We start from the raw sequence: 19212 nt of genomic DNA, 5'->3' as shown, positions 1-19212 counted from the left end.
GAAAGAAAGAATGAAAAAAAGATTGAAAGACTGAAAGAAAGAATGAAAGAAAGATTGAAAGATTAAACAATTGAAAGAAAGTTTGCAAGAAAGATTGAAAAAAGAAAGATTGAAAGAAAGAATGAAAAAAAGATTGATAGATAGATGGATAGAAAGATTGAAAGAAAGAAAGATTGAAAGAATAACAAAATAAAGATTGAAAGATTGGAAGAAATATTGAAAGATAGAAAAATTGAAAGTAAGAAAGATTGAAAGAAAAAATTAAAGAAAGATTGAAAGATTGAAAGATTGAAAGAAAGAATGAAAGAAAGGTTGAAAGATTGAAATATTGAAAGAAAGAATGAAAGAAAGATTGAAAGATTGAAAGAAAGATTGAAAGAAAGATTGAAAGATTGAAAGATTGAAATAAAGATTGAAAGTTTGAAAGAAAGATTGAAAGAAAGATTTAAAGAAAGAAAGATTGAAAGAAATATTGAAAGAAAGATTGAAAGATTGAAAGAAAGATTGAAAGAAAGAATGAAAGAAAGATTGAAAGATTGAAAGATTGAAATAAAGAATGAAAGTTTGAAAGAAAGATTGAAAGAAAGATTTTAAGAAAGAAAGATTGAAAGTAAGAAAGATTGAAAGAAATATTGAAAGAAAGATTGAAAGATTGAAAGAAAGATTGAAAGAAAGAATGAAAGAAAGATTGAAAGAAAGATTGAAAGAAAGATTGAAAGAAAGATTGAAAGACTGAAGGAAAGAATGAAAGAAAGATTGAAAGAAAGATTGAAAGAAAGAAATATTGAAAGATTGAATGATTGAAAGAAAGACTGAAAGATAGATTGAAAGATTGAAGATTGAAAGATTGAAAGAAAGATTGAAAGAAAGATTGAACGACTGAAAGATTGAAAGAAAGATTGAAAGTTTGAAACAAATTTTCAAAGACTGAAAGAACGAATGAAAGAAAGATTGAAAGAAAGATTGAAAAAAGAAAGATTGAAAGAAAATTTGTAAGAAAGATTGAAAGAAGGAATGAAAGAAAGATTGAATGAAATATTGAAAGACAGAAAGATTGAAAGAAACAATGAAAGAAAGATTGAAAGATTAAAAGAAAGAATGAAAGAAAGATTGAAAAATTGAAAGATTGAAAGAAAGATTGAAAAAAAGATTGAAAGACTGGAAGAAAGAATGAAAGAAAGATTGAAAGATTCAACAAATGAAAGAATGATTGCAAGAAAGATTAAAAAAAGAAAGATTGAAAGAAAATTTGAAAGTATGATTGAAGAAGGAATGAAAGAAAGATTGAATGAAAAATTGAAAGACAGAAAGATTGAAAGAAAGAATGAAAGAAAGATTGAAAGATTCAACAATTGAAAGAAAGATTGCAAGTAAGATTTAAAAAAGAAAGATTGAAAGAAAGAATGAAAGAATGAAAGAAAGATTGAAAGATTGAAAGAAAGAAAGATTGAAAGATTGAATGATTGAAAGAAAGACTGAAAGAAAGATTGACAGACTGAAAGAAAGAATGAAAGAAAGATTGAAAGATTCAAAAATTGAAAGAAAGATTGCAAGAAAGATTGAAAAAAGAAAGATTGAAAGTAAGATTGACAGACTGAAATATTGAAAGAAAGAAAGATTGAAAGAAATAACAAAAGAAAGATTGAAAGAAAGAATGAAAGAAAGATAGATGGAAAGAAAGATTGAAAGAAATAAAGATAGAAAAATTGAAAGTAAGAAAGAATGAAAGAAAGATTGAAAGATTGAAATATTGAAAGAAAAAATGAAAGAAAGATTGAAAGATGAAAGAAAGATTGAAAGATTGAAAGATTGAAAGATTGAAATAAAGATTAAAAGTTTGAAAGAAAGATTGAAAGAAAGATTTAAAGAAAGAAAGATTGAAAGTAAGAAAGATTGAAAGAAATATTGAAAGAAAGATTGAAAAAAGAAAGATTGAAAGAAAGATTGAAAGAAAGATTGAAAGACTGATGGAAAGAATGAAATAAAGATTGAAAGAAAGATTGAAAGAAAGAAATATTGAAGGAAAGATTGAAAGATTGAATGATTGAAAGAAAGACTGAAAGAAAGATTGACGGACAGAAAGATTGAAAGAAAGAATGAAAGAAAGATTGAAAGAAAGAATGAAAGAAAGATTGAAAGATTAAACAATTGAAAGAAAGATTGCAAGAAAGATTGAAAAAAGAAAGATTGAAAGAAATAATAAAAGAAAGATTGAAAGAAAGATGGAAAGAAAGAAAGATTGAAAGAAATAACAAAAGAAAGATTGAAAGAAAGAATGAAAGAAAGATTGAACGATTGGAAACAATATTGAAAGAAAGAAAGATTGAAAGTAAGATAGATTGAAAGAAAGAATGAAAGAAAGATTGAAAGATTGAAAGAAAGAATGAAAGAAAGATTGAAAGATTGAAAGAAAGATTGAAAGATTGAAAGATTTAAATAAAGATTGAAAGTTTGAAAGAAAGATTGAAAGAAAGATTTAAAGAAAGATTGAAAGACTGAAAGAAAGAATGAAAGGCAGATTGAAAGAAAGATTGAAAGATTGCAAGAAAGAATGAAAGAAAGATTGAAAGATTGAAATATTGAAAGAAAGAATGAAAGAAAGATTGAAAGATTGAAAGAAAGAATGAAAGAAAGATTGGAAGAAAGATTGAAAGATTGAAAGATTGAAATAAAGATTGAAAGTTTGAAAGAAAGATTGAAAGAAAGACTGAAAGAAAGATTGAAAGATTGAAAGAAAGATTGAAAGAAAGATTGAAAGATTGAAATATTGAAAGAAAGAATGAAAGAAAGATTGAAAGATTGAAAGAAAGATTGAAAGAATGAAAGATTGAAATAATGATTCAAAGTTTGAAAGAAAGATTGAAAGAAAGATTTAAACAAAGAAAGATTGAAAGTAAGAAAGATTGAAAGAAAGATTGAAAAAAAGAAAGATTGAAAGAAAGATTTAAACAAAGAAAGATTGAAAGTAAGAAAGATTGAAAGAAAGATTGAAAAAAGAAAGATTGGAAGAAAGATTGAACGACTGAAGGAATGAATGAAAGAAAGATTGAAAGAAAGATTGAAAGAAAGAAATATTGAAGGAAAGATTGAAAGATTGAATGATTGAAAGAAAGACTGAAAGAAAGATTGACAGACAGAAAGATTGAAAGAAAGAATGAAAGAAAGATTGAAAGAAAGAATAAAAGAAATATTGAAAGATTAAACAATTGAAAGAAAGATTGCAAGAAAGATTGAAAAAAGAAAGATTGAAAGAAAGAATGAAAGAAAGATTGAACGATTGGAAGAAATATTGAAAGAAAGAAAGATTGAAAGTAAGATAGATTGAAAGTAAGAATGAAAGAAAGATTGAAAGATTTAAAGAAAGAATGAAAGAAAGATTGAAAGATTGAAATATTGAAAGAAAGAATGAAAGAAAGATTGAAAGATTGAAAGAAAGATTGAAAGATTGAAAGATTGAAATAAAGATTGAAAGTTTGAAAGAATGATTGAAAGAAAGATTTAAAGAAAGATTTAAAGAAAGATTGAAAGACTGAAAGAAAGAATGAAAGGCAGATTGAAAGAAAGATTGAAAGTAAGAAAGATTGAAAGAAAGAATGAAAGAAAGATTGAAAGATTGCAAGAAAGAATGAAAGAAATATTGAAAGATTGAAATATTGAAAGAAAGACTGAAAGAAAGATTGAAAGTAAGAAAGAAAGATTGAAAGAAAGATTGAAAGAAAGATTTAAAGAAAGAAAGAAAGATTGAAAGAAAGATTGAAAGAAAGATTGAAAGAAAGATTGAAACAAAGATTGAAATAAAGAATGAAAGAAAGATTGAAAGAAAGATTGAAAGAAAGAAAGATTGAAAGATTAAATGATTGATAGAAAGACTGAAAGAAAGAATGACGGACGGAAAGATTGAAAGAAAGAATGAAAGAAAGATTGAAAAAAAGATTGAAAGACTGAAAGAAAGAATGAAAGAAACATTGAAAGATTAAACAATTGAAAGAAAGATTGCAAGAAAGATGGAAAGAATGAAAGATTGAAATAATGATTGAAAGTTTGAAAGAATGATTGAAAGAAAGATTTAAACAAAGAAAGATTACATTTACATTTACATTTAGTCATTTAGCAGACGCTTTTATCCAAAGCGACTTACAAGGGAGAATAACATTCAGCTACATTGCGACAGAGATTAGTGTAACAACAACATTGGTGTAACAATAAATTCTGCAAGGTGGTGCTAAGTAATTGTAGATTAGGACAGGAGGTACTCACTGAAGAGCTGGGTCTTCAGGTGCTTCTTAAAGACAGAGAGGGAGGTCCCCGCTCTGGTCATTTTTGGCAGCTCGTTCCACCAACGTGGAAGATTGAAAGATTGAAAGAAAGAATGAAAGATTGAAAGAAAGAATGAAAGAACGATTGAAAGAAAGAATGAAAGAATGAAAGAAAGATTGAAAGAAATATTGAAAGAAAGAGAGAATGAAAGTAAGAAAGATGGAAAGAAAAATTGAAAGATTGAAAGATTGAAAGAAAGAATTAAAGAAAGATTGAATGATTGAAAGATTGAAAGAAAAATTGAAAGAAAGATTGAAGAAAGAAAGATTTAAAGAAAAAAAGATTTAAAGAAAGATTGAAAGACTAAAAGTAAGAATGAAAAAAAAGATTGAAAGAAAGATTGAAAAAAGAAAGAAAGATTGAAAGAAAGATTGAAAGAAAGATTGAAAGAAAGAATGAAAGTTTGAAAGAAAGATTGAAAGAAAGATTGAAAGAAAGATTGAAAGACTGAAAGAAAAAATGAAAGAAAGATTAAAAGAGAGATTGAAAGATTGAAAGATTGAAAGAAAGAATGAAAGATTGAAAGAAAGAATGAAAGAATGAATGAAAGATTAAAAGATTGAAAGAAATATTGAAAAAAAGAAAGATTGAAAGTAAGAAAAATTGAAAGAATGAATGAAAGAAACAAAAAAAGACTGATAAAAAGAAAGAATGTTTGAGAGATCAAAATATTTAAAGAAAGAAAGATTGAAAGAAAAATTTTAAGACTGAATTAAAGAATTAAAGAAAGATTGAAAGAAAGGTTGAAAGATAGAATGAAAGAAAGATTGAAAGATTGAAAGTTGTAAAGAAAGATTGAAAGAAAGATTTAAAGAAAGATTGAAAGACTAAAAAAATGAATGAAAGAAAGATTGAAAGGTTGAAAGAAAGAATGAAAGAATGAAAGAAAGATTGAAAGATTGAAAGAAAGATTGGAAGAAAGAATGAAAGTATGAAAGAAAGATTGAAAGATCGAAGGAAAGATTGAAAGAACGATTGAAAGAAAGAATGAAAGAATGAAAGAAAGATTGAAAGCTTGAAAGAAAGATTGAAAGAAAGATTTTAAGAAAGGTTGAAAGACTGAAAGAAAGAATTAAAGAAAGAATGATTGAAAGATTGAAAGAAAGAATGAAAGATTGAAAGAAAGAATATAAGAACGATTGAAAGAAAGATTGAAAGTAAGATTGAAAGTTTGAAAGAAAGATTGAAAGAAAAATTGAAAGAAAGATTGAAAGACTGAAGGAAAGAATGAATGAAAGATTGAAAGAAAGATTAAAAGAAAAAAAGATTGAAAGTATTAAAGACTGAAAAAAATATTGAAAGAAAGATTGAAAGATTGAAAGATAGAATGAAAGAAAGATTGAAAGAATGAAAGATTGAAAGAAAGAATATAAGAACGATTGAAAGAAAGATTGAAAGTAAGATTGAAAGTTTGAAAGAAAGATTGAAAGAAAAATTGAAAGAAAGATTGAAAGACTGAAGGAAAGAATGAGTGAAAGATTGAAAGAAAGATTAAAAGAAAAAAAGATTGAAAGTATTAAAGACTGAAAAAAATATTGAAAGAAAGATTGAAAGATTGAAAGATAGAATGAAAGAAAGATTGAAAGATTGAAAGATTGAAAGAAAGAATTAAAGAAAGATTGAAAGACTGAAAAAAATATTGAAAGAAAGATTGAAAGATTGAAAGATAGAATGAAAGAAAGATTGAAAGATTGAAAGATTGAAAGAAAGAATGAAAGAAAGATTGAAAGACTGAAAGAAAGAATGAAAGAAAGATTGAAAGTGCGAAAGAAAGAATGAAAGAATTAAAGAAAGATTGAAAGAAATATTGAAAGAAAGAATGAAAGATTGAAAGAAAGAATGAAAGTAATAAAGATTAAAAGAAGGAATGAAGGAAAAATTGAATGTTTGAAAGACTGAAAGAATGAATGAAAGAAAGCTTGAAAGAAAGATTGAAAGAAAGATTTTAAGAAAGGTTGAAAGAATGAAAGAAAGAATGAAAGAAAGAATGATTGAAAGATTGAAAGAAAGAATGAAAGATTGAAAGAAAGAATATAAGAACGATTGAAAGAAAGATTGAAAGTAAGATTGAAAGTTTGAAAGAAAGATTGAAAGAAAAATTGAAAGAAAGATTGAAAGACTGAAGGAAAGAATGAGTGAAAGATTGAAAGAAAGATTAAAAGAAAAAAAGATTGAAAGTATTAAAGACTGAAAAAAATATTGAAAGAAAGATTGAAAGATTGAAAGATAGAATGAAAGAAAGATTGAAAGATTGAAAGATTGAAAGAAAGAATGAAAGAAAGATTGAAAGACTGAAAAAAATATTGAAAGAAAGATTGAAAGATTGAAAGATAGAATTAAAGAAAGATTGAAAGATTGAAAGATTGAAAGAAAGAATGAAAGAAAGATTGAAAGACTGAAAGAAAGAATGAAAGAAAGATTGAAAGTGCAAAAGAAAGAATGAAAGAATTAAAGAAAGATTGAAAGAAATATTGAAAGAAAGAATGAAAGATTGAAAGAAAGAATGAAAAAAAGATTGTAAGAAAGAATGAAAGAAAGATTGAAAGATTGAAAGAAAGATTGAAAGAAAGATTGAATGTTTGAAAGAAAGATTGAAAGAAAGATTTAAAGAAAGATTGAAAGATTGAAAGAAAGATTGAAAGATAGATTTAAAGAAAGATTGAAAGACTGAAAGAAAGATTGAAAGAAAGAAAGATTTATAGAAAGAATGAAAGAAAGATTGAAAAAAGAAAGATAGATTGAAAGAAAGATTGAAAGATTGAAAGAAAGAATGAAAGAAAGATTTAAAAAAAGATTGAAAAAAAGAAAGATTGAAAGAAAGATTGAAAGACAGATTGAAAGACTGAAGGAAAGAATGAAAGAAAGATGGAAAGAAAGATGGAAAGAAAGATTGAAAGAAAGAAAGATTGAAAGAAATATTGAAAGAAAGATTGAAAGATTGAAAGAAAGAATGAAAGAAAGATTGAAAGATTGAAAGAAAGAATGAAAGAAAGATTGAAAGAAAGATGGAAAGAAAGATTGAAAGAAAGAAAGATTGAAAGAAATAATGAAAGAAAGATTGAACGATTGGAAGAAATTTTGAAAGATAGAAAAATTGAAAGTAGGAAAGATTGAAAGAAAGAATGAAAGAAAGATTGAAAGATTGAAAGAAAGAATGAAAGAAAGATTGAAAGATTGAAATATTGAAAGAAAGAATGAAAAAAAGATTGAAAGACTGAAAGAAAGAATGAAAGAAAGATTGAAAGATTAAACAATTGAAATAAAGTTTGCAAGAAAGTTTGAAAAAAGAAAGATTGAAAGAAAGAATGAAAGAAAGATTGAAAGATAGATGGATAGAAAGATTGAAAGAAAGAAAGATTGAAAGAATAACAAAAGAAAGATTGAAAGATTGGAAGAAATATTGAAAGATAGAAAAATTGAAAGTAAGAAAGATTGAAAGAAAGAATTAAAGAAAGATTGAAAGATTGAAAAAAAGAATGAAAGAAAGATTGAAATATTGAAAGAAAGAATGAAAGAAAGATTGAAAGATTGAAATAAAGATTGAAAGAAAGATTGAACGATTGAAAGATTGAAATAAAGAGTGAAAGTTTGAAAGAAAGATTCAAAGAAAGAAAGATTGAAAGAAATATTGAAAGAAAGATTGAAAGATTGAAAGAAAGATTGAAAGAAAGAATGAAAGAAAGATTGAAAGATGGAAATAAAGAATGAAAGAAAGATTGAAAGATTGAAAGATTGAAATAAAGAATGAAAGTTTGAAAGAAAGATTGAAAGAAAGATTTAAAAAAAGAAAGATTGAAAGTAAGAAAGATTGAAAGACATATTGAAAGAAAGATTGAAAGATTGAAAGAAAGATTGAAAGAAAGAATGAAAGAAATATTGAAAGAAAGATTGAAAGAAAGATTGAAAGACTGAAGGAAAGAATGAAAGAAAGATTGAAAGAAAGATTGAAAGAAAGAAAGATTGAAAGAATGAATGATTGAAAGATTGAATGATTGAAAGATTGAAAGAAAGATTGAAAGAAAGATTGAAAGAAAGATTGAAAGAAAGATTGAACGACTGAAAGATTGAAAGAAAGATTGAAAGTTTGAAAGAGAGATTGAAAGACTGAAAGATAGATTGAAAGATTGAAGATTGAAAGATTGAAAGAAAGATTGAAAGAAAGATTGAACGACAGAATGATTGAAAGAAAGATTGAAAGTTTGAAAGAAAGATTGAAAGACTGAAAGAAATAATGAAAGAAAGATTGAAAGACTGAAAGAAATAATGAAAGAAAGATTGAAAGAAAGAATGAAAGAAAGATTGAAAGAAAGATGGATAGAAAGATTGAAAGAAAGAAAGATTGAAAGAAATAACAAAAGAAAGATTGAAAGAAATAATGAAAGAAAGATTGAACGATTGGAAGAAATATTGAAAGATAGAAAAATTGAAAGTAAGAAAGATTGAAAGAAAGAATGAAAGAAAGATTGAAAGATTGAAAGAAAGAATGAAAGAAAGATTGAAAGATTGAAATATTGAAAGAAAGAATGAAAGAAAGACTGAAAGATTGAAAGAAAGATTGAAAGAAAGATTGAAAGATTGAAATATTTAAAGAAAGATTGAAAGAAAGAATGAAAGAACAATTGAAAGAAAGAATGAAAGAATGAAAGAAAAATTGAAAGATTGAAAGAAAGAATGAAAGAACGATTGAAAGATTGAAAGATTGAAAGATTGAAAGAAAGAATGAAAGAAAGATTGAAAGAAAGATGGAAAGAAAGATTGAAAGAAAGAAAGATTGAAAGAAATAATAAAAGAAAGATTGAACGATTGGAAGAAATATTGAAAGATAGAAAAATTGAAAGTAAGAAAGATCGAAAGAAAGAATGAAAGAAAGATTGATAGATTGACAGAAAGAATGACGGAAAGATTGAAAGATTGAAATATTGAAAGAAAGAATGAAAAAAAGATTGAAAGACTGAAAGAAATATTGAAAGAAAGATTGAACGATTGAAAGATTGAAATAAAGATTGAAAGTTTGAAAGAAAGATTGAAAGAACGATTCAAAGAAAGAAAGATTGAAAGAAATATTGAAAGAAAGATTGAAAGATTGAAAGAAAGATTGAAAGAAAGAATGAAAGAAAGATTGAAAGATTGAAATAAAGAATGAAAGAAAGATTGAAAGATTGAAAGATTGAAATAAAGAATGAAAGTTTGAAAGAAAGATTGAAAGAAAGATTTAAAAAAAGAAAGATTGAAAGTAAGAAAGATTGAAAGACATATTGAAAGAAAGATTGAAAGATTGAAAGAAAGATTGAAAGAAAGAATGAAAGAAATATTGAAAGAAAGATTGAAAGAAAGATTGAAAGACTGAAGGAAAGAATGAAAGAAAGATTGAAAGAAAGATTGAAAGAAAGAAAGATTGAAAGAATGAATGATTGAAAGATTGAATGATTGAAAGATTGAAAGAAAGATTGAAAGAAAGATTGAAAGAAAGATTGAACGACTGAAAGATTGAAAGAAAGATTGAAAGTTTGAAAGAGAGATTGAAAGACTGGAAGATAGATTGAAAGATTGAAGATTGAAAGATTGAAAGAAAGATTGAAAGAAAGATTGAACGACTGAAAGATTGAAAGAAAGATTGAAAGTTTGAAAGAAAGATTGAAAGACTGAAAGAAATAATGAAAGAAAGATTGAAAGATTGAAAGAAAGAATGAAAGAAAGATTGAAAGAAAGATGGAAAGAAAGATTGAAAGAAAGAAAGATTGAAAGAAATAATGAAAGAAAGATTGAACGATTGGAAGAAATTTTGAAAGATAGAAAAATTGAAAGTAGGAAAGATTGAAAGAAAGAATGAAAGAAAGATTGAAAGATTGAAAGAAAGAATGAAAGAAAGATTGAAAGATTGAAATATTGAAAGAAAGAATGAAAAAAAGATTGAAAGACTGAAAGAAAGAATGAAAGAAAGATTGAAAGATTAAACAATTGAAATAAAGTTTGCAAGAAAGTTTGAAAAAAGAAAGATTGAAAGAAAGAATGAAAGAAAGATTGAAAGATAGATGGATAGAAAGATTGAAAGAAAGAAAGATTGAAAGAATAACAAAAGAAAGATTGAAAGATTGGAAGAAATATTGAAAGATAGAAAAATTGAAAGTAAGAAAGATTGAAAGAAAGAATTAAAGAAAGATTGAAAGATTGAAAAAAAGAATGAAAGAAAGATTGAAATATTGAAAGAAAGAATGAAAGAAAGATTGAAAGATTGAAATAAAGATTGAAAGAAAGATTGAACGATTGAAAGATTGAAATAAAGATTGAAAGTTTGAAAGAAAGATTGAAAGAAAGAAAGATTGAAAGAAATATTGAAAGAAAGATTGAAAGATTGAAAGAAAGATTGAAAGAAAGAATGAAAGAAAGATTGAAAGATGGAAATAAAGAATGAAAGAAAGATTGAAAGATTGAAAGATTGAAATAAAGAATGAAAGTTTGAAAGAAAGATTGAAAGAAAGATTTAAAAAAAGAAAGATTGAAAGTAAGAAAGATTGAAAGACATATTGAAAGAAAGATTGAAAGATTGAAAGAAAGATTGAAAGAAAGAATGAAAGAAATATTGAAAGAAAGATTGAAAGAAAGATTGAAAGACTGAAGGAAAGAATGAAAGAAAGATTGAAAGAAAGATTGAAAGAAAGAAAGATTGAAAGAATGAATGATTGAAAGATTGAATGATTGAAAGATTGAAAGAAAGATTGAAAGAAAGATTGAAAGAGAGATTGAAAGAAAGATTGAACGACTGAAAGATTGAAAGAAAGATTGAAAGTTTGAAAGAGAGATTGAAAGACTGAAAGATAGATTGAAAGATTGAAGATTGAAAGATTGAAAGAAAGATTGAAAGAAAGATTGAACGACAGAAAGATTGAAAGAAAGATTGAAAGTTTGAAAGAAAGATTGAAAGACTGAAAGAAATAATGAAAGAAAGATTGAAAGACTGAAAGAAATAATGAAAGAAAGATTGAAAGAAAGAATGAAAGAAAGATTGAAAGAAAGATGGATAGAAAGATTGAAAGAAAGAAAGATTGAAAGAAATAACAAAAGAAAGATTGAAAGAAATAATGAAAGAAAGATTGAACGATTGGAAGAAATATTGAAAGATAGAAAAATTGAAAGTAAGAAAGATTGAAAGAAAGAATGAAAGAAAGATTGAAAGATTGAAAGAAAGAATGAAAGAAAGATTGAAAGATTGAAATATTGAAAGAAAGAATGAAAGAAAGACTGAAAGATTGAAAGAAAGATTGAAAGAAAGATTGAAAGATTGAAATATTTAAAGAAAGATTGAAAGAAAGAATGAAAGAACAATTGAAAGAAAGAATGAAAGAATGAAAGAAAAATTGAAAGATTGAAAGAAAGAATGAAAGAACGATTGAAAGATTGAAAGATTGAAAGATTGAAAGAAAGAATGAAAGAAAGATTGAAAGAAAGATGGAAAGAAAGATTGAAAGAAAGAAAGATTGAAAGAAATAATAAAAGAAAGATTGAACGATTGGAAGAAATATTGAAAGATAGAAAAATTGAAAGTAAGAAAGATCGAAAGAAAGAATGAAAGAAAGATTGAAAGATTGACAGAAAGAATGACGGAAAGATTGAAAGATTGAAATATTGAAAGAAAGAATGAAAAAAAGATTGAAAGACTGAAAGAAATATTGAAAGAAAGATTGAACGATTGAAAGACTGAAATAAAGATTGAAAGTTTGAAAGAAAGATTGAAAGAACGATTCAAAGAAAGAAAGATTGAAAGAAATATTGAAAGAAAGATTGAAAGATTGAAAGAAAGATTGAAAGAAAGAATGAAAGAAAGATTGAAAGATTGAAATAAAGAATGAAAGAAAGATTGAAAGATTGAAAGATTGAAATAAAGAATGAAAGTTTGAAAGAAAGATTGAAAGAAAGATTTAAAAAAAGAAAGATTGAAAGTAAGAAAGATTGAAAGACATATTGAAAGAAAGATTGAAAGATTGAAAGAAAGATTGAAAGAAAGAATGAAAGAAATATTGAAAGAAAGATTGAAAGAAAGATTGAAAGACTGAAGGAAAGAATGAAAGAAAGATTGAAAGAAAGATTGAAAGAAAGAAAGATTGAAAGAATGAATGATTGAAAAATTGAATGATTGAAAGATTGAAAGAAAGATTGAAAGAAAGATTGAAAGAAAGATTGAACGACTGAAAGATTGAAAGAAAGATTGAAAGTTTGAAAGAGAGATTGAAAGACTGGAAGATAGATTGAAAGATTGAAGATTGAAAGATTGAAAGAAAGATTGAAAGAAAGATTGAACGACTGAAAGATTGAAAGAAAGATTGAAAGTTTGAAAGAAAGATTGAAAGACTGAAAGAAATAATGAAAGAAAGATTGAAAGAAAGAATGAAAGAAAGATTGAAAGAAAGAATGAAAGAAAGATTGAAAGAAAGATGGATAGAAAGATTGAAAGAAAGAAAGATTGAAAGAAATAACAAAAGAAAGATTGAAAGAAATAATGAAAGAAAGATTGAACGATTGGAAGAAATATTGAAAGATAGAAAAATTGAAAGTAAGAAAGATTGAAAGAAAGAATGAAAGAAAGATTGAAAGATTGAAAGAAAGAATGAAAGAAAGATTGAAAGATTGAAAGATTGAAAGAAAGAATGAAAGAAAGACTGAAAGATTGAAAGAAAGATTGAAAGAAAGATTGAAAGATTGAAATATTTAAAGAAAGATTGAAAGAAAGAATGAAAGAACAATTGAAAGAAAGAATGAAAGAATGAAAGAAAAATTGAAAGATTGAAAGAAAGAATGAAAGAACGATTGAAAGATTGAAAGATTGAAAGATTGAAAGAAAGAATGAAAGAAAGATTGAAAGAAAGATGGAAAGAAAGATTGAAAGAAAGAAAGATTGAAAGAAATAATAAAAGAAAGATTGAACGATTGGAAGAAATTTTGAAAGATAGAAAAATTGAAAGTAAGAAAGATTGAAAGAAAGAATGAAAGAAAAATTGAAAGATTGACAGAAAGAATGACAGAAAGATTGAAAGATTGAAATATTGAAAGAAAGAATGAAAAAAAGATTGAAAGACTGAAAGAAAGAATGAAAGAAAGATTGAAAGATTAAACAATTGAAAGAAAGTTTGCAAGAAAGATTGAAAAAAGAAAGATTGAAAGAAAGAATGAAAAAAAGATTGATAGATAGATGGATAGAAAGATTGAAAGAAAGAAAGATTGAAAGAATAACAAAAGAAAGATTGAAAGATTGGAAGAAATATTGAAAGATAGAAAAATTGAAAGTAAGAAAGATTGAAAGAAAAAATTAAAGAAAGATTGAAAGATTGAAAGATTGAAAGAAAGAATGAAAGAAAGGTTGAAAGATTGAAATATTGAAAGAAAGAATGAAAGAAAGATTGAAAGATTGAAAGAAAGATTGAAAGAAAGATTGAAAGATTGAAAGATTGAAATAAAGATTGAAAGTTTGAAAGAAAGATTGAAAGAAAGATTTAAAGAAAGAAAGATTGAAAGAAATATTGAAAGAAAGATTGAAAGATTGAAAGAAAGATTGAAAGAAAGAATGAAAGAAAGATTGAAAGATTGAAAGATTGAAATAAAGAATGAAAGTTTGAAAGAAAGATTGAAAGAAAGATTTTAAGAAAGAAAGATTGAAAGTAAGAAAGATTGAAAGAAATATTGAAAGAAAGATTGAAAGATTGAAAGAAAGATTGAAAGAAAGAATGAAAGAAAGATTGAAAGAAAGATTGAAAGAAAGATTGAAAGAAAGATTGAAAGACTGAAGGAAAGAATGAAAGAAAGATTGAAAGAAAGATTGAAAGAAAGAAATATTGAAAGATTGAATGATTGAAAGAAAGACTGAAAGATAGATTGAAAGATTGAAGATTGAAAGATTGAAAGAAAGATTGAAAGAAAGATTGAACGACTGAAAGATTGAAAGAAAGATTGAAAGTTTGAAACAAATTTTCAAAGACTGAAAGAACGAATGAAAGAAAGATTGAAAGAAAGATTGAAAAAAGAAAGATTGAAAGAAAATTTGAAAGAAAGATTGAAAGAAGGAATGAAAGAAAGATTGAATGAAATATTGAAAGACAGAAAGATTGAAAGAAACAATGAAAGAAAGATTGAAAGATTAAAAGAAAGAATGAAAGAAAGATTGAAAAATTGAAAGATTGAAAGAAAGATTGAAAAAAAGATTGAAAGACTGGAAGAAAGAATGAAAGAAAGATTGAAAGATTCAACAAATTAAAGAATGATTGCAAGAAAGATTAAAAAAAGAAAGATTGAAAGAAAATTTGAAAGTATGATTGAAGAAGGAATGAAAGAAAGATTGAATGAAAAATTGAAAGACAGAAAGATTGAAAGAAAGAATGAAAGAAAGATTGAAAGATTCAACAATAGAAAGAAAGATTGCAAGTAAGATTTAAAAAAGAAAGACTGAAAGAAAGAATGAAAGAATGAAAGAAAGATTGAAAGATTGAAAGAATGAAGATTGAAAGATTGAATGATTGAAAGAAAGACTGAAAGAAAGATTGACAGACTGAAAGAAAGAATGAAAGAAAGATTGAAAGATTCAAAAATTGAAAGAAAGATTGCAAGAAAGATTGAAAAAAGAAAGATTGAAAGAAAGATTGACAGACTGAAATATTGAAAGAAAGAAAGATTGAAAGAAATAACAAAAGAAAGATTGAAAGAAAGAATGAAAGAAAGATAGATGGAAAGAAAGATTGAAAGAAATAAAGATAGAAAAATTGAAAGTAAGAAAGAATGAAAGAAAGATTGAAAGATTGAAATATTGAAAGAAAGAATGAAAGAAAGATTGAAAGATGAAAGAAAGATTGAAAGATTGAAAGATTGAAAAATTGAAATAAAGATTAAAAGTTTGAAAGAAAGATTGAAAGAAAGATTTAAAGAAAGAAAGATTGAAAGTAAGAAAGATTGAAAGAAATATTGAAAGAAAGATTGAAAAAAGAAAGATTGAAAGAAAGATTGAAAGAAAGATTGAAAGACTGATGGAAAGAATGAAATAAAGATTGAAAGAAAGATTGAAAGAAAGAAATATTGAAGGAAAGATTGAAAGATTGAATGATTGAAAGAAAGGCTGAAAGAAAGATTGACGGACAGAAAGATTGAAAGAAAGAATGAAAGAAAGATTGAAAGAAAGAATGAAAGAAAGATTGAAAGATTAAACAATTGAAAGAAAGATTGCAAGAAAGATTGAAAAAAGAAAGATTGAAAGAAATAATAAAAGAAAGATTGAAAGAAAGATGGAAAGAAAGAAAGATTGAAAGAAATAACAAAAGAAAGATTGAAAGAAAGAATGAAAGAAAGATTGAACGATTGGAAACAATATTGAAAGAAAGAAAGATTGAAAGTAAGATAGATTGAAAGAAAGAATGAAAGAAAGATTGAAAGATTGAAAGAAAGAATGAAAGAAAGATTGAAAGATTGAAAGAAAGATTGAAAGAAAGATTTAAAGAAAGATTGAAAGACTGAAAGAAAGAATGAAAGGCAGATTGAAAGAAAGATTGAAAGATTGCAAGAAAGAATGAAAGAAAGATTGAAAGATTGAAATATTGAAAGAAAGAATGAAAGAAAGATTGAAAGATTGAAAGAAAGAATGAAAGAAAGATTGGAAGAAAGATTGAAAGATTGAAAGATTGAAATAAAGATTGAAAGTTTGAAAGAAAGATTGAAAGAAAGACTGAAAGAAAGATTGAAAGATTGAAAGAAAGATTGAAAGAAAGATTGAAAGATTGAAATATTGAAAGAAAGAATGAAAGAAAGATTGAAAGATTGAAAGAAAGATTGAAAGAATGAAAGATTGAAATAATGATTCAAAGTTTGAAAGAAAGATTGAAAGAAAGATTTAAACAAAGAAAGATTGAAAGTAAGAAAGATTGAAAGAAAGATTGAAAAAAAGAAAGATTGAAAGAAAGATTTAAACAAAGAAAGATTGAAAGTAAGAAAGATTGAAAGAAAGATTGAAAAAAGAAAGATTGGAAGAAAGATTGAACGACTGAAGGAAAGAATGAAAGAAAGATTGAAAGAAAGATTGAAAGAAAGAAATATTGAAGGAAAGATTGAAAGATTGAATGATTGAAAGAAAGACTGAAAGAAAGATTGACAGACAGAAAGATTGAAAGAAAGAATGAAAGAAAGATTGAAAGAAAGAATAAAAGAAATATTGAAAGATTAAACAATTGAAAGAAAGATTGCAAGAAAGATTGAAAAAAGAAAGATTGAAAGAAAGAAAGATTGAAAGAAATAACAAAAGAAAGATTGAAAGAAAGAATGAAAGAAAGATTGAACGATTGGAAGAAATATTGAAAGAAAGAAAGATTGAAAGTAAGATAGATTGAAAGTAAGAATGAAAGAAAGATTGAAAGATTTAAAGAAAGAATGAAAGAAAGATTGAAAGATTGAAATATTGAAAGAAAGAATGAAAGAAAGATTGAAAGATTGAAAGAAAGATTGAAAGATTGAAAGATTGAAAGATTGAAATAAAGATTGAAAGTTTGAAAGAATGATTGAAAGAAAGATTTAAAGAAAGATTTAAAGAAAGATTGAAAGACTGAAAGAAAGAATGAAAGGCAGATTGAAAGAAAGATTGAAAGTAAGAAAGATTGAAAGAAAGAATGAAAGAAAGATTGAAAGATTGCAAGAAAGAATGAAAGAAATATTGAAAGATTGAAATATTGAAAGAAAGACTGAAAGAAAGATTGAAAGTAAGAAAGAAAGATTGAAAGAAAGATTGAAAGAAAGATTGAAAGAAAGATTTAAAGAAAGAAAGAAAGATTGAAAGAAAGATTGAAAGAAAGATTGAAAGAAAGATTGAAACAAAGATTGAAATAAAGAATGAAAGAAAGATTGAAAGAAAGATTGAAAGAAAGAAAGATTGAAAGATTAAATGATTGATAGAAAGACTGAAAGAAAGAATGACGGACGGAAAGATTGAAAGAAAGAATGAAAGAAAGATTGAAAAAAAGATTGAAAGACTGAAAGAAAGAATGAAAGAAACATTGAAAGATTAAACAATTGAAAGAAAGATTGCAAGAAAGATGGAAAGAATGAAAGATTGAAATAATGATTGAAAGTTTGAAAGAATGATTGAAAGAAAGATTTAAACAAAGAAAGATTACATTTACATTTACATTTAGTCATTTAGCAGACGCTTTTATCCAAAGCGACTTACAAGGGAGAATAACATTCAGCTACATTGCGACAGAGATTAGTGTAACAACAACATTGGTGTAACAATAAATTCTGCAAGGTGGTGCTAAGTAATTGTAGATTAGGACAGGAGGTACTCACTGAAGAGCTGGGTCTTCAGGTGCTTCTTAAAGACAGAGAGGGAGGTCCCCGCTCTGGTCATTTTTGGCAGCTCGTTCCACCAACGTGGAAGATTGAAAGATTGAAAGAAAGAATGAAAGATTGAAAGAAAGAATGAAAGAACGATTGAAAGAAAGAATGAAAGAATGAAAGAAAGATTGAAAGATTGAAAGAAATATTGAAAGAAAGAGAGAATGAAAGTAAGAAAGATGGAAAGAAAAATTGAAAGATTGAAAGATTGAAAGAAAGAATTAAAGAAAGATTGAATGATTGAAAGATTGAAAGAAAAATTGAAAGAAAGATTGAAGAAAAAAAGATTTAAAGAAAAAAATATTTAAAGAAAGATTGAAAGACTAAAAGTAAGAATGAAAAAAAAGATTGAAAGAAAGATTGAAAAAAGAAAGAACGATTGAAAGAAAGATTGAAAGAAAGATTGAAAGAAAGAATGAAAGTTTGAAAGAAAGATTGAAAGAAAGATTGAAAGAAAGATTGAAAGACTGAAAGAAAAAATGAAAGAAAGATTAAAAGAGAGATTGAAAGATTGAAAGATTGAAAGAAAGAATGAAAGATTGAAAGAAAGAATGAAAGAATGAATGAAAGATTAAAAGATTGAAAGAAATATTGAAAAAAAGAAAGATTGAAAGTAAGAAAAATTGAAAGAATGAATGAAAGAAACAAAAAAAGACTGATAAAAAGAAAGAATGTTTGAGAGATCAAAATATTTAAAGAAAGAAAGATTGAAAGAAAGATTTTAAGACTGAATTAAAGAATTAAAGAAAGATTGAAAGAAAGGTTGAAAGATAGAATGAAAGAAAGATTGAAAGATTGAAAGTTGTAAAGAAAGATTGAAAGAAAGATTTAAAGAAAGATTGAAAGACTAAAAAAAAGAATGAAAGAAAGATTGAAAGGTTGAAAGAAAGAATGAAAGAATGAAAGAAAGATTGAAAGATTGAAAGAAAGATTGGAAGAAAGAATGAAAGTATGAAAGAAAGATTGAAAGATCGAAGGAAAGATTGAAAGAACGATTGAAAGAAAGAATGAAAGAATGAAAGAAAGATTGAAAGATTGAAAGAAATATTGAAAGTAATAAAGATTGAAAGAAGGAATGAAGGAAAAATTGAATGTTTGAAAGACTGAAAGAATGAATGAAAGAAAGCTTGAAAGAAAGATTGAAAGAAAGATTTTAAGAAAGGTTGAAAGACTGAAAGAAAGAATGAAAGAAAGAATGATTGAAAGATTGAAAGAAAGAATGAAAGATTGAAAGAAAGAATATAAGAACGATTGAAAGAAAGATTGAAAGTAAGATTGAAAGTTTGAAAGAAAGATTGAAAGACTGAAGGAAAGAATGAGTGAAAGATTGAAAGAAAGATTAAAAGAAAAAAAGATTGAAAGTATTAAAGACTGAAAAAAATATTGAAAGAAAGATTGAAAGATTGAAAGATAGAATGAAAGAAAGATTGAAAGATTGAAAGATTGAAAGAAAGAATGAAAGAAAGATTGAAAGAAAAAAATATTGAAGGAAAGATTGAAAGATTGAATGACTGAAAGAAAGAAAGACTGAAAGAAAGA

Source organism: Zeus faber, assembly GCF_960531495.2.
Source record: "Zeus faber genome assembly, chromosome: 3".
In the NCBI taxonomy this organism is placed as follows: domain Eukaryota; kingdom Metazoa; phylum Chordata; class Actinopteri; order Zeiformes; family Zeidae; genus Zeus; species Zeus faber.
The sequence above is the reverse complement of the archived record's forward strand: the minus strand, read 5'-3'. Positions refer to the sequence as shown.